Source organism: Somniosus microcephalus, unplaced genomic scaffold, assembly GCF_052327205.1.
Source record: "Somniosus microcephalus isolate GS21.2 unplaced genomic scaffold, FLI_Smic_1.0 unresolved_chr7, whole genome shotgun sequence".
Classification (NCBI taxonomy): Eukaryota; Metazoa; Chordata; class Chondrichthyes; order Squaliformes; family Somniosidae; genus Somniosus; species Somniosus microcephalus.
The window spans coordinates 23,596,152-23,610,089 of record NW_028225185.1 but is presented as its reverse complement, the minus strand read 5'-3'; positions in this window follow the sequence as shown (position 1 = coordinate 23,610,089).

The window sequence follows — 13,938 nt, the reverse complement described above, 5'->3', positions numbered from 1 at the left end:
TCTCTCCGTTTGTGCCTCTCTCTATCTCTCCGTTTGTGCCTCTCTCTATCTCTCCGTTTGTGCCTCTCTCTATCTCTCCGTTTGTGTCTCTCTCTATCTCTCCGTTTGTGTCTCTCTCTATCTCTCCGTTTGTGTCTCTCTCTATCTCTCCGTTTGTGTCTCTCTCTATCTCTCCGTTTGTGTCTCTCTCTATCTCTCCGTTTGTGTCTCTCTCTATCTCTCCGTTTGTGCCTCTCTCTATCTCTCCATTTGTCTCTCTCTCTATCTCTCCGTTTGTGTCTCTCTCTATCTCTCCGTTTGTACCTCTCTCTATCTCTCCGTTTGTGTCTCTCTCTATCTATCCGTTTGTGTCTCTCTCTATCTCTCCATTTGTCTCTCTCTCTATCTCTCCGTTTGTGTCTCTCTCTATCTCTCCGTTTGTGTCTCTCTCTATCTCTCCGTTTGTGTCTCTCTCTATTTCTCCGTTTGTGTCTCTCTCTATCTCTCCGTTTGTCTCTCTCTCTATCTCTCCGTTTGTGTCTCTCTCTATCTCTCCGTTTGTGTCTCTCTCTCTATCTCTCCGTTTGTGTCTCTCTCTATCTCTCCGTTTGTGTCTCTCTCTATCTCTCCGTTTGTGTCTCTCTCTATCTCTCCGTTTGTGCCTCTCTCTATCTCTCCATTTGTCTCTCTCTCTATCTCTCCGTTTGTGTCTCTCTCTATCTCTCCGTTTGTGTCTCTCTCTATCTCTCCGTTTGTGTCTCTCTCTATCTCTCCATTTGTCTCTCTCTCTATCTCTCCGTTTGTCTCTCTCTCTATCTCTCCGTTTGTCTCTCTCTCTATCTCTCCGTTTGTCCAATTCCAATTCCAATTAAAATGCTTTATTGGCATGAAAGTCTCTCTCTCTATCTCTCCGTTTGTGTCTCTCTCTATCTCTCCGTTTGTGCCTCTCTCTATCTCTCCGTTTGTGTCTCTCTCTATCTCTCCGTTTGTGTCTCTCTCTATCTCTCCGTTTGTGTCTCTCTCTATCTCTCCGTTTGTCTCTCTCTCTATCTCTCCGTTTGTCTCTCTCTCTATCTCTCCGTTTGTGTCTCTCTCTATCTCTCCGTTTGTGTCTCTCTCTATCTCTCCGTTTGTGTCTCTCTCTATCTCTCCATTTGTCTCTCTCTCTATCTCTCCGTTTGTGTCTCTCTCTATCTCTCCGTTTGTGTCTCTCTCTATCTCTCCGTTTGTGCCTCTCTCTATCTCTCCGTTTGTGTCTCTCTCTATCTCTCCGTTTGTGTCTCTCTCTATCTCTCCGTTTGTCTCTCTCTCTATCTCTCCGTTTGTGTCTCTCTCTATCTCTCCGTTTGTCTCTCTCTCTATCTCTCCGTTTGTCTCTCTCTCTATCTCTCCGTTTGTGTCTCTCTCTATCTCTCCGTTTGTGTCTCTCTCTATCTCTCCGTTTGTCTCTCTCTCTATCTCTCCGTTTGTGTCTCTCTCTATCTCTCCATTTGTGCCTCTCTCTATCTCTCCGTTTGTGTCTCTCTCTATCTCTCCGTTTGTACCTCTCTCTATCTCTCTGTTTGTGTCTCTCTATCTCTCCGTTTGTGTCTCTCTCTATCTCTCCGTTTGTACCTCTCTCTATCTCTCCGTTTGTGTCTCTCTCTATCTCTCCGTTTGTGTCTCTCTCTATCTCTCCGTTTGTGTCTCTCTCTATCTCTCCGTTTGTGTCTCTCTATCTCTCCGTTTGTCTCTCTCTCTATCTCTCCATTTGTGTCTCTCTCTATCTCTCCGTTTGTGTCTCTCTCTATCTCTCCGTTTGTGTCTCTCTCTATCTCTCCGTTTGTGCCTCTCTCTATCTCTCCGTTTGTGTCTCTCTCTATCTCTCCGTTTGTGTCTCTCTCTATCTCTCCGTTTGTGCCTCTCTCTATCTCTCCGTTTGTGTCTCTCTCTATCTCTCCATTTGTGTCTCTCTCTATCTCTCCGTTTGTGCCTCTCTCTATCTCTCCGTTTGTGCCTCTCTCTATCTCTCCATTTGTCTCTCTCTCTATCTCTCCGTTTGTGTCTCTCTCTATCTCTCCGTTTGTGCCTCTCTATCTCTCCGTTTGTGTCTCTCTCTATCTCTCCGTTTGTGTCTCTCTCTATCTCTCCGTTTGTGTCTCTATCTCTCCGTTTGTGCCTCTCTATCTCTCCGTTTGTGTCTCTCTCTATCTCTCCGTTTGTGTCTCTCTCTATCTCTCCGTTTGTCTCTATCTCTCCGTTTGTGTCTCTCTCTATCTCTCCGTTTGTGCCTCTCTCTATCTCTCCGTTTGTGTCTCTCTCTATCTCTCCGTTTGTGTCTCTCTCTATCTCTCCGTTTGTGCCTCTCTCTATCTCTCCGTTTGTGTCTCTCTCTATCTCTCCGTTTGTGTCTCTCTCTATCTCTCCGTTTGTGTCTCTCTCTATCTCTCCGTTTGTGTCTCTCTCTATCTCTCCGTTTGTGTCTCTCTCTATCTCTCCGTTTGTGTCTCTCTCTATCTCTCCGTTTGTACCTCTCTCTATCTCTCCGTTTGTGCCTTTCTCTATCTCTCCGTTTGTGTCTCTCTCTATCTCTCCGTTTGTGTCTCTCTCTATCTCTCCGTTTGTGTCTCTCTCTATCTCTCCGTTTGTGTCTCTCTCTATCTCTCCGTTTGTGTCTCTCTCTATCTCTCCATTTGTACCTCTCTCTATCTCTCCGTTTGTGTCTCTCTCTATCTCTCCGTTTGTGCCTCTCTCTATCTCTCCGTTTGTGCCGCTCTCTATCTCTCCGTTTGTGCCTCTCTCTATCTCTCCGTTTGTCTCTCTCTCTATCTCTCCGTTTGTGTCTCTCTCTATCTCTCCGTTTGTGCCTCTCTCTATCTCTCCGTTTGTCTCTCTCTCTATCTCTATCTCTTTCCCCACAGCCCTGCGAATTTCTCCCCTTCAAGTATTTCTCCAATTCCCTTTTGAAAGTTACTATTGAGTCTGCTTCCACCGACCTTTCAGGCAGCGCATTCCAGATCACAACAACTCGCTGCATTAAAAATTGTTTCCTTATGTTCCCTCTGGTTCTTTTGCCAATCACCATAAATCTCTGTCCTCTGGTTACCGACCCTCCTGCCAGCGGAAACCGTTTCTTCTTATTTACTCTATTCATGGTTTTGAACACCTCTATCAAATCTCCTCTTAATCTTCTCTGCTCTAAGGAGAACAATCCCTGCTTCTCCAGTCTCTCAGCATCACTGAAGTCCCTCATCCCTGGAACCATTCTGGTAAATCTCCTCCGCACCCTCTCCAAGGCCTTGACATCCTTCCTAAAGTGCAGGGCCCAGAATTCGACACAAGACTCCAGCCGGGGCCTAACCAGTGATTTTATAAAGGTTTAGCATAACTTCCTTGCTTTTATACTCTGTGCCTCTATTTATAAAGCCACTAGCTGAAGTGCCCGGCGGTGCCGAGGGTCTTTTGAGGGCATGTTGTTGTTGGAAGAGAGAGAGAGAGCGCGACTGGGGGGGGGGCGGAGAGAGAGAGAGCGCGACTGCGGGGGAAGAGAGAGAGCGACTGGGGGGGGGAAGAGAGAGAGCGACTGGGGGGGGGAAGAGAGAGAGCGACTGGGGGGGGAAGAGAGAGAGCGACTGGGGGGGGAAGAGAGCGAAAAAAATTGTACCATTTAGTTTGTATTACCCCTCCTCATTCTTCCTGCCAAAATTAATCTCTTCACACTTCTCTGTATTAAATTTCCTCTGTCGTGTGTCTGCCCGTTCCACCAGTCTGTCAGTGTCCTCCTGAAGTCTGTTACTGTCCTCCTCACTGTTGACTACATTCCAAGCTTTGTGTCTTCTGCAAGCTTTGAAATTGTGCCCTGTGCACCCAGGTCCAAGTCATTAATATATATCAAAAAGAGCAGTGGTCCCAGCACCGAACCCTGGGGAACACCGCTGTGTACATCCCTCCAGTCTGAAACACAACCGTTCAATACAATACAATACAATACAAATCGCTTCATTGGCATGATAAGGTACATCTTATGTTGCCAAAGCATCAAAATACATTTATGGTTGAACACATAAACGCGGTTCCATTCATACAGTGTATAAACAGGTATATCCCTGAGTGTATAAATATACATTCGCATTGTTTATATACACTCTTGTCTTAGTTTACTGGTTGTCCCTCTGTTCATGGCAAGCTGTAACATAGTGTGCCGCCAGTGTTACACAGCTTCTCTCCTCCCCCAGTAGGAATGGGAGTTTTTGGTTGTCAGTCAGATTTCTGAATTCAGGGCATATTTGTGAGAATTTTTGGTAGAAATTCTCTCTGATGCCCTGATATTTTCCACAGGCTGTGAGGAAGTGCATCTCTGTCTCAACTACTCCCTGACTGCAGTGAGAGCATATCCTGTCTTCTCTTGGCAGCCTGGTCTGCCTGTGTCTGCCTTTTTCGATCGCTAGGCTATGTTCGCTAAGTCTGTACCTTGTCAAGGTTCTTCTCAGTTTGTTATCCTTTACCATGGTCAGGTAATCAGCTATGTTGTATTGTCTGTTTAGGGCCAAGTAGCAATTGAGTTTGCTTTGGGTTTTTGTTGTTTCTGCCCAATATGACAGATATTTTTCCTTTTGCTTAGCGACGATTGTGTTGGGTCGAATTCTTTGTGTTACCCTGTCACTGTCCTGGGACTGGTTATTGTTAGTATTGTTATTAGTTACTTTATTGAGTCCCAGGACTAGTTGGTATTCTTCTTTATGGTCAGCTCTTGGCATTTCAGGGCGTCGTAGTGATAGCATTGGGGGTTGCTCATTTGTAGGTGATTCCAAAATTTGGTGGCTCTTTTTTGGATAGTGATTATTAATGGGTATTGGCCTAGTTCCGCCCTGCATGCGTTGTTTACTGTTTTCCTTTGAGTCCGGAGGATACTTTTACAGAATTCCGCATGTAGGATCTCAATTGGGTGTTTGTCCCATTTTGCAAAATCTTGTTGTGATTCAGAAGTGAGAGCGAAGGTGCCACTGAACCACAGCCAACAGCTCAAACCCACTTATCAATGTTCGAGAATTGGCAGTCGTAGCTAGGTGTGATCATGAGATAATTGACAATCATACAAATGTATAAACAGGGAATTTTTCACTGTCACACCCACATATTAACGTGGGATAATGGTCGCTTGCGTAATCAAGAAATATTCTAACTAAATTGGCCCTTCCACCCCAGACGTCAACATGAGATAACTGGCGGATCCCTCAGTGTTACTGAGAGATTTGAAACTCAGTCCCACGTAAAAAGCTGGCACTCAGCGCTCGGAGACAAGGGAGTCATTGTTCCCGACTCTGGGATTGCCGATCGGAGCAACAGTTCACAGACCTGGCTTTGCCTGGGGGCAGGTGGCTTTTTCCAAGGACAGCTCAGCCAGCCATTTCAATGTTCCGACTGCCCTGCAAGAAAGAAAGAGAGAATTGCATTTACATATCGCCTTTCACCAGCACCGGAAGCGCTTTACAGCCAATGAAGTACTTTTTGAAGTGGAGTCACTGTTCAAATGTGGGGAACGCAGCAGTCAATTTGCGCACAGCAAGCTCCCACGAACAGCAATGTGATAATGACCAGATCATCTGTTTTTTGTTATGTTGGTTGAGGGATAAATATTGGCCCCAGGACACCGGGGAGAACTCCCCCCTGCTCTTCTTCCAATAGTGGCCGTGGGATCTTTTACATCCACCCAAGAGAGGGCAGACGGGGCATCGGTTTAACATCTCATCCGAAAGATGGCACCTCCGACAGTTTGGCACTCCCTCAGTACTGCACTGGAGTGCTACCTGTAGTGTCCACGTATCAATAACACACGGACTGCAGGAGAACGGTAATAACAGGTGTTTACTGAACAGACGGTATGCTGAAACTAACTGTACAAATTACTACACGGTGTTATATACAGGTGTGGTCACTACTGGTACTGCAGTATACAGGGGCTGTAAAAGATAGTTCCTCTCTTAAAGGTACATACATTACAATTCCTCCCCTTTTAGATAAACAGTACATAACATTCATTTAACAATTAAATAATAACTAATTACAATTACAATTTTCTTTGTACTATATACATCAGCTGAAAGTAATCATTTATAAATTCAGTCTTTGAGGAGGCTTCCTGATCCTGTCTGGATAGCGCCTTTCTCGAGTATCCTGTTCTTGCGGCAGAGTCGATTCTGGCTCATTGTCATTGGTTGGTTCGTCAGCTTCCAATATCACTGATTCTGAGGTAGACGCAATCTGTACTTCGGGTTCATCACCAGGTACGTATGGGCGAGGCATGGGGTTGACTTGTTCCTGTGACTCTAGAATCTGGTCAACATGGCGTCTCACGATGCTCTCTCCAACGTCCACTGTGTACATTAGTGGTCCCTGCCATGTGCATATCGTTCCTGGCTGCCATTTTTCTGTTCGGTAGTCGTGGGCCAAGACTGGTTGCCCTATCTTGAAGCTCCTGGTTGGCTTCTCATTGATGTGCTGGAATTGCTTATTCTCAACATCTCGTCTTATGTTTGGTTTGAGCAAATCCAGGTGACATCTTAACCTTCAGTTAAAGAACATCATGGCTGGAGCTTGGTTGGTGACTGCATGTGTCGCATTCTGGCAAACAAGAAATTATCCACCTTGTGTTGCAGTGGTATGTTGTCGTTATACATCGCCTTTATTGCTTTTTTAAAGGTTTGAACAAACCTCTCAGCCAATCCATTTGTGGCTGGATGATATGGGGCGGATGTGTAATGCTTTACCCCATTATTCCTCAAAAACCTCTGGAAATCCTCGGACACAAACTGTGGTCCATTGTCGGAGCAAATCTGTTCTGGCAAGCCATTCCTGGCGAAGATGGTCCGTAGGACTGCAATAGTTTTCTCCGTGCTGGTGGAGGACATTTTGATGACCTCTGGCCATTTCGAATGTGCATCCATGGCGATTAAAAACATTGAGTCCATAAATGGACCAGCAAAATCAATGTGTACCCGTTGCCATGGAGATGAGGGCCACTCCCATGTGTGTAGCGGGGCCTGTGGTGGAGCGTTTTGGACTTTCTGGCATCCTGTGCATCTCTTGGTCATTTCCTCGATTTCTTTATCGATTCCCGGCCACCACACAAACGCCCTGGCTAGGCTCTTCATTTTTACCCCTCCCAGATGACCCTCATGAAGCTCATTGAGCACTCTATCTCTCAACTTGGGTGGAATTACCACTCGGGATCCACACATCAAGGTCCCCCGGCACACTGGCAGCTGTTCTCTCCTTGGCGAGAATGCTGGCAACAGTGAGTCACCATGTGCTGGCCATCACTTCACCATCAAATCATAGACCCGAGAGAGTGTCGGGTCATTTCGGGTTTCCTTCTCTATACTTGAGTTTGTAACAGGTAGACATTCAACTATGGTCGAGTGGAATATCTCAACAGGGTCCACTGCAGGTGCTTCCTCCACCGTAGGCAGCGGCAGGCGCGACAACCCATCAGCGTTTCCATGCTGTTTCGTGCCATTATACTCTATGTCGTATTGATGTGCCCCTAGAAAAAGGGACCATCTTTGCAGCCGTTGCGCCGTCATCACTGGAACGCCCTTCTTTGGGTTAAAAATGGAGACAAGAGGCTGGTGATCAGTCAGTAAGGTGAATTTCTGCCCGTGCAGATAGTGATTGAACTTCTTCACCCCCCACACCAGGCTGAGGGCCTCCCTGTCAATCTGGGCATAGTTACGCTCGGCTGAGGTTAACGAGCATGATGCAAAGGCTATTGGCCTCACTGAACCGTCAAGGAATTTGTGCGACAGCACCGCTCCAATGCCGTAGGGAGATGCATCACATGCCAACCGAATCGGTAGTGTTGGATTGTAGTGGGCCAATACTTCTTTTGAAGTGATTAGGCATTTACATTTCTGAAAGGCACGCTTACACTCATCACTCCATTTCCATGCTACTCCAGTTTGCAGCAGGGCGTTTAGTGGGTGCAGAATTGTAGACAAATTTGGCAAGAACTTATGGTAGTAGTTCACCAACCCGAGGAACGACCTCAGTTGCGACACATTTTCCGGTGCTGGAGCCTTGAATACTGCCTCAATCTTGTCTGGGGACTTATGTAACCCCTCTTCATCAATCACGTGGCCACAATACGAGATTTGTTTCCTGAAAAACTCGCATTTGGGGCGGTTGGCTTGTAGCCCATATTCTTGTAATCTAGTGAGCACCTGCTCCAGGTTGGCAAGGTGTTCACTGTCATTTTCGCCCGTGATCAGGATGTCGTCCAAATAACACTGGGTCCCTGGAATCCTTTGCAGGACTTGTTCCATCGCCCTCTGCCAAATAGCCGGAGCTGATGCTACCCCGAATACCAGTCAGTTGTACTGGTAAAGACCTTTGTGAGTGTTTATCGTGAGGTATTTTCTAGATGCTTCTTCTACCTCCATTTGTAGATATGCTTGGGCCAGATCAATCTTCGTAAAGCGTTTCCCTCCAGATAGTGAGGCGAAAATATCTTCTATCCGCGGAAGTGGATATTGTACTGTGTGAAGGACTGGGTTCACAGTTACCTTAAAGTCCCCACAGATGCGAACCTTCTTCGGCTCCCCAGGCCTGCTGCTCAATGATTTCTTCATTACAGGAACGATGGGTGTGGCCCACTTGCTCCAGTCCACCTTGGACAGCACACCCGAATGCTCCAGACTCTCCAGCTCTGCTTCGACGGCTGGGCGGATCGCATACGGTACCGGTCTGGCCTTAAAAAATTTTGGGTTTGCGTTATCTTCAATTTTTATCGTTGCCGTTACGCCTTTTAGAGTCCCAAGTCCTTGCTGGAACACCTCTTTTGCATCAGTTAGAATTTTTGACAGTCGTCCAGGTGTGACGTCGTCATCCTTTTTGTCAGCCACAGTCAGCGCCTGAATGGAATGCCAATCCAATTGTATTTTTCGGATCCATTCACGTCCCAATAATGGTGGTCCTCCATCTTGTAGTATATATAGATACAGTTTCTGTGTTTCCTTGCCGTTGTATTTAACGGGCACCCTTATTTTTCCTCTGGGGTAGACTTTTTGCCCCGTATATGTCTTCAAGACAATGGACGTGTCCTTCAAGGGTATGTGTGAGAATAGCTGCTCGTAGTCTCATCGATTCATGACTGTTAGGGCTGATCCTGTGTCCAATTCCATCTTTACTTGGGACCCTGCTATCATGAGGGTGACCCAAATGGTTCGGTGATCCTCCTTTGCGATCACGTTGTGTAACTTTAGACAACTTAGCCTCCTGCTCCCGGAGTCATTATCACTCTTCTGATCTTCTGAACTACTGTCCGTCATCTTTTGTACTTTCTTGTACTTTTCCTTAGTAGTTCTTTTAGTGTTGGTTTTCTTTCCCGACCTGCAGACTCGTGCTATGTGTCCCACTTTTCAACATTGCCTGCATACTTTGTCCTTAAACCAGCAATCCTTCTGGTCATGGGTTGTTCTGCCGCAGCGATAGCACTTTTCTGCTCTATATGCCATTTCATTGGTGCTATATTCTTGCGGTTTCTGTTGTATTTCCGCAGCTCCCCATGCTGCTGCTTCGTAGGATACTGCCACGCTGAAAGCCTTTTCTAGCGTAAGGTCCTTTTCTGAAAGTAGTCGTTTCTGGGTTCCTTCACTCTGGAGCCCACAGACAAACTTATCCCTTAAGGTATCTGCCAGTCCTGCTCCGAACTGGCAGTGTTTCGATAACTTGCGTAGTTCTGTAAGATAGTCAGCATTACTCTCATCTTTGTGCTGGTTTCTTTTATGGAACTTGAATCTTTCTGCTATCAGCAGCGGTGTAGGGTTTAGATGTTCCTGTAAGATATTGACAATCTCTTCAAAGCTTTTCTCCATTGGTTTAGCTGGGGTAATTAAATTCCGCAATATGCCGTACGTTCTCGCGCCCATCAAATTCAATAATACCGACACCTTCTTTTCATCGGCCACCTCATTTGCCTTGCAGTACACTTCAATTCTTTCCACATACGTGGTCCAGTCTTCTATTTCGTTGTCGAAAGCAGTGATGCTGCCACTCTTCGGCATCTTGGGTGGTTTAAAATGGCGCCTCCCGCGCTTTTCCTTCTTCCCCAATGGATTAAAATGGCGCCTCCCGCGCTTTTCCTTCTTCCCCCTGCTGCCAATGCTGCTCCTAGCGTTCTAAATAGTAATGGCGGCGCCCCGCGGATTTCTGCGCGTCTCTCTTTTGTTAATTAATTTTCTTAGTTTTATTCTTCTTCAATGCTGTCCACTGCGCGTCTCTTTTCCTTCCCCCTTTTTTATTTTCTTTAAAGCTGCCCGGCTCTTGAGCACCGGCCGCGCCCTGTGCGCTCCACCATCTCTCTCTTTTCCTTCCCGACGATGCTGCTCGGCCCCCTTGCAGAGCCGCTCGATCGAGCTCTAGCCCGCCGCAGTCTGGGAAGGGTCAGCGCACTACCTGCTACCAGCCCGATTTGCTGGAACACCTTGACTGGAGAACCAAGCCCAGCTCTCCACAGCCTCCCCTGCGATTCTCTGAACTCCGATGGATCACTGGGCGGTTGCCCTCGGTCGACGCCCGTTGCTCTGGCTTCGACCTCCAAGAAGCTTCTTTTCAGGGATGGATCTCCGTGAGGTGATGCAGTACTGCAGGTGAGTTTGAACCTGCTCGTCGCCACTGTAGTGTCCGGGTATAAATAACACACGGACTGCAGGAGAACGGTAATAACAGGTGTTTACTGAACAGAGGGGATGCTGGAACTAACTGTACAAATTACTACATGGTGTTATATACAGGTGTGGTCACTACTGGTACTGCAGTATACAGGGGCTGTAAAAGATAGTTCCTCTCTTAAAGGTACATACATTACACAACCCACTGAGCCACAGAGACCCTCAGCTGCTAACAGGTCATGGCACAGGAGGCTGACGAGAGCAAGGTGACGCTCTCGCATCCTCCCAGCCTGAATTACTGTTGAAGTCCAGCCGTTGTTGCATACGCCCACCCCACGGCCATTTTTGTGCACAGCAAGATGCCAAATCAATAACTGAACAAATAGCCAGTTAATCTTACTTACTGATTTTGGTTGAGGGCACAATGTTGGCCAAGTACAGTTTACCCTGGCCCAGCACAATCCCCTCATACCCAGGACAATCCCCATATCCCAGTACAATCCCTGCTAACCCAGTACAATCCCCCATGTCCCAGTACAATCCCTGCTAACCCAGTACAATCCCCCATGTCCCAGTACAATCCCTGCTAACCCAGTACAATCCCCCATGTCCCAGTACAATCCCTGCTAGCCCAGTACAATCCATGTCCAAGTACAATCCCTGCTAATCCAGTACAATTCCCACAGACCCAGCACAATCCCCATGTTCCAGTATAATCCCCACTAACCCAGCACAATCCCCATGTCCCAGTACAATTCCCACTAACCCAGTAAAATTCCAACTCACCCAGCGCAATCCCAATGTCCCAATACAGTCCCCATGTCCCAGTACAATCCCCGCTAACCCAGCACAATCCCCATGTCCCATTACAATCCCCATTAACCCAGTACAATTCCCACTGACCCAACACAAACCCCCATGTCCCAGTGCAATCCCCCCTGACCCAGTACAATCCCCACTGATTCACCATAATCCCCACTAACCCAGTAAAATTCCCCGAACCAATACAAAATCCCAAAGGGTCTTTCCAAGTACAGTCTACACTAACCCACTACAAATCCCGCTGACCCAATACAATCACTCCTCCCAGCTCACACTGACTCTCACTCCCGGCTAACACTGACTCTCACTCCCAGCTCACACTGACTCTCACTCCGAGCTAATACTGACTCTCAATCCCAGCTCACACTGACTCTCACTCCCAGTTCACACTGACTCTCACTCCCAGCTGACACTGACTATCAGTCCCAGCTCACACTGACTCTCACTCCCAGCTCACACTGACTCTCACTCCCAGCTCACACTGACTCTCACTCCCAGCTCACACTGACTCTCACTCCCAGCTCACACTGACTCTCACTCCCAGCTCACACTGACTCTCACTCCAGGCTCACACTGACACTCACTCCCAGCTAACACTGACTCTCACTCCCAGCTCACACGGACTCTCACTCCCAGCTCACACTGACTCTCACTCCCAGCTCACACTGACACTCACTCCCAGCTAATACTGACTCTCACTCCCAGCTCACACTGACTCTCACTCCCAGCTCACACTGACTCTCACTCCCAGCTGACACTGACTATCAGTCCCAGCTCAAACTGACTCTCACTCCCAGCTCACACTGACTCTCACTCCCAGCTCACACTGACTCTCACTCCCAGCTGACACTGACTATCAGTCCCAGCTCACACTGACTCTCACTCCCAGCTCACACTGACTCTCACTCCCAGCTCACACTGACTCTCACTCCAGGCTCACACTGACACTCACTCCCAGCTAACACTGACTCTCACTCCCAGCTCACACGGACTCTCACTCCCAGCTCACACTGACTCTCACTCCCAGCTCACACTGACACTCACTCCCAGCTCACACGGACTCTCACTCCCAGCTCACACTGACTCTCACTCCCAGCTCACACTGACTCTCACTCCCAGCTCACACTGACTCTCACTGCCAGTTCACACTGACTCTCACTCCCAGCTCACACTGACTCTCACTCTCAGCTCACACTGACTCTCACTCCCAGCTCACACTGACTCTCACTCCCAGCTCACACTGACTCTCACTCCCAGCTCACACTGACTCTCACTCCCAGCTCACACTGACTCTCACTCCCAGCTCACACTGACTCTCACTCCCAGCTCACACTGACTCTCACTCCCAGCTCACACTGACTCTCACTCCCAGCTCATACTGACTCTCACTCCAGGCTCACACTGACACTCACTCCCAGCTCACACTGACTCTCATTCCCAGCTCACACTGACTCTCACTCCCAGCTCACACTGACACTCACTCCTGGCTCACACTGACTCTCAATCCGAGCTCACACTGACACTCACACCCAGCTCACACTGACTCTCACTCCCAGCTCACACTGACTCTCACTCCCAGCTCACACTGACTCTCACTCCCAGCTCACACTGATACTCACTCCCAGCTCACACTGACTCACACTCCCAGCTCACACTGACACTCACTCCCAGCTCACACTGACTCTCACTCCCGGCTCACACTGACTCTCACTCCCGGCTCACACTGACTCTCACTCCCAGCTCACACTGACTCTCACTCCCAGCTCACACTGACTCTCACTCACAGCTCACACTGACTCTCACTCCCAGCTCACACTGACTCTCACTCCCAGCTCACACTGACTCTCACTCCCAGCTCACACTGACACTCACTCCCAGCTCACACTGGCTCTCACTCCCAGCTCACACTGACTCTCACTCCCAGCTCACACTGACTCTCACTCCCAGCTCACACTGACTCTCACTCCCAGCTCACACTGACTCTCACTCCAGGCTCACACTGACACTCACTCCCAGCTAACACTGACTCTCACTCCCAGCTCACAAGGACTCTCACTCCCAGCTCACACTGACTCTCACTCCCAGCTCACACTGACACTCACTCCCAGCTAATACTGACTCTCACTCCCAGCTCACACTGACTCTCACTCCCAGCTCACACTGACTCTCACTCCCAGCTGACACTGACTATCAGTCCCAGCTCAAACTGACTCTCACTCCCAGCTCACACTGACTCTCACTCCCAGCTCACACTGACTCTCACTCCCAGCTGACACTGACTATCAGTCCCAGCTCACACTGACTCTCACTCCCAGCTCACACTGACTCTCACTCCCAGCTCACACTGACTCTCACTCCAGGCTCACACTGACACTCACTCCCAGCTAACACTGACTCTCACTCCCAGCTCACACGGACTCTCACTCCCAGCTCACACTGACTCTCACTCCCAGCTCACACTGACACTCACTCCCAGCTCACACGGACTCTC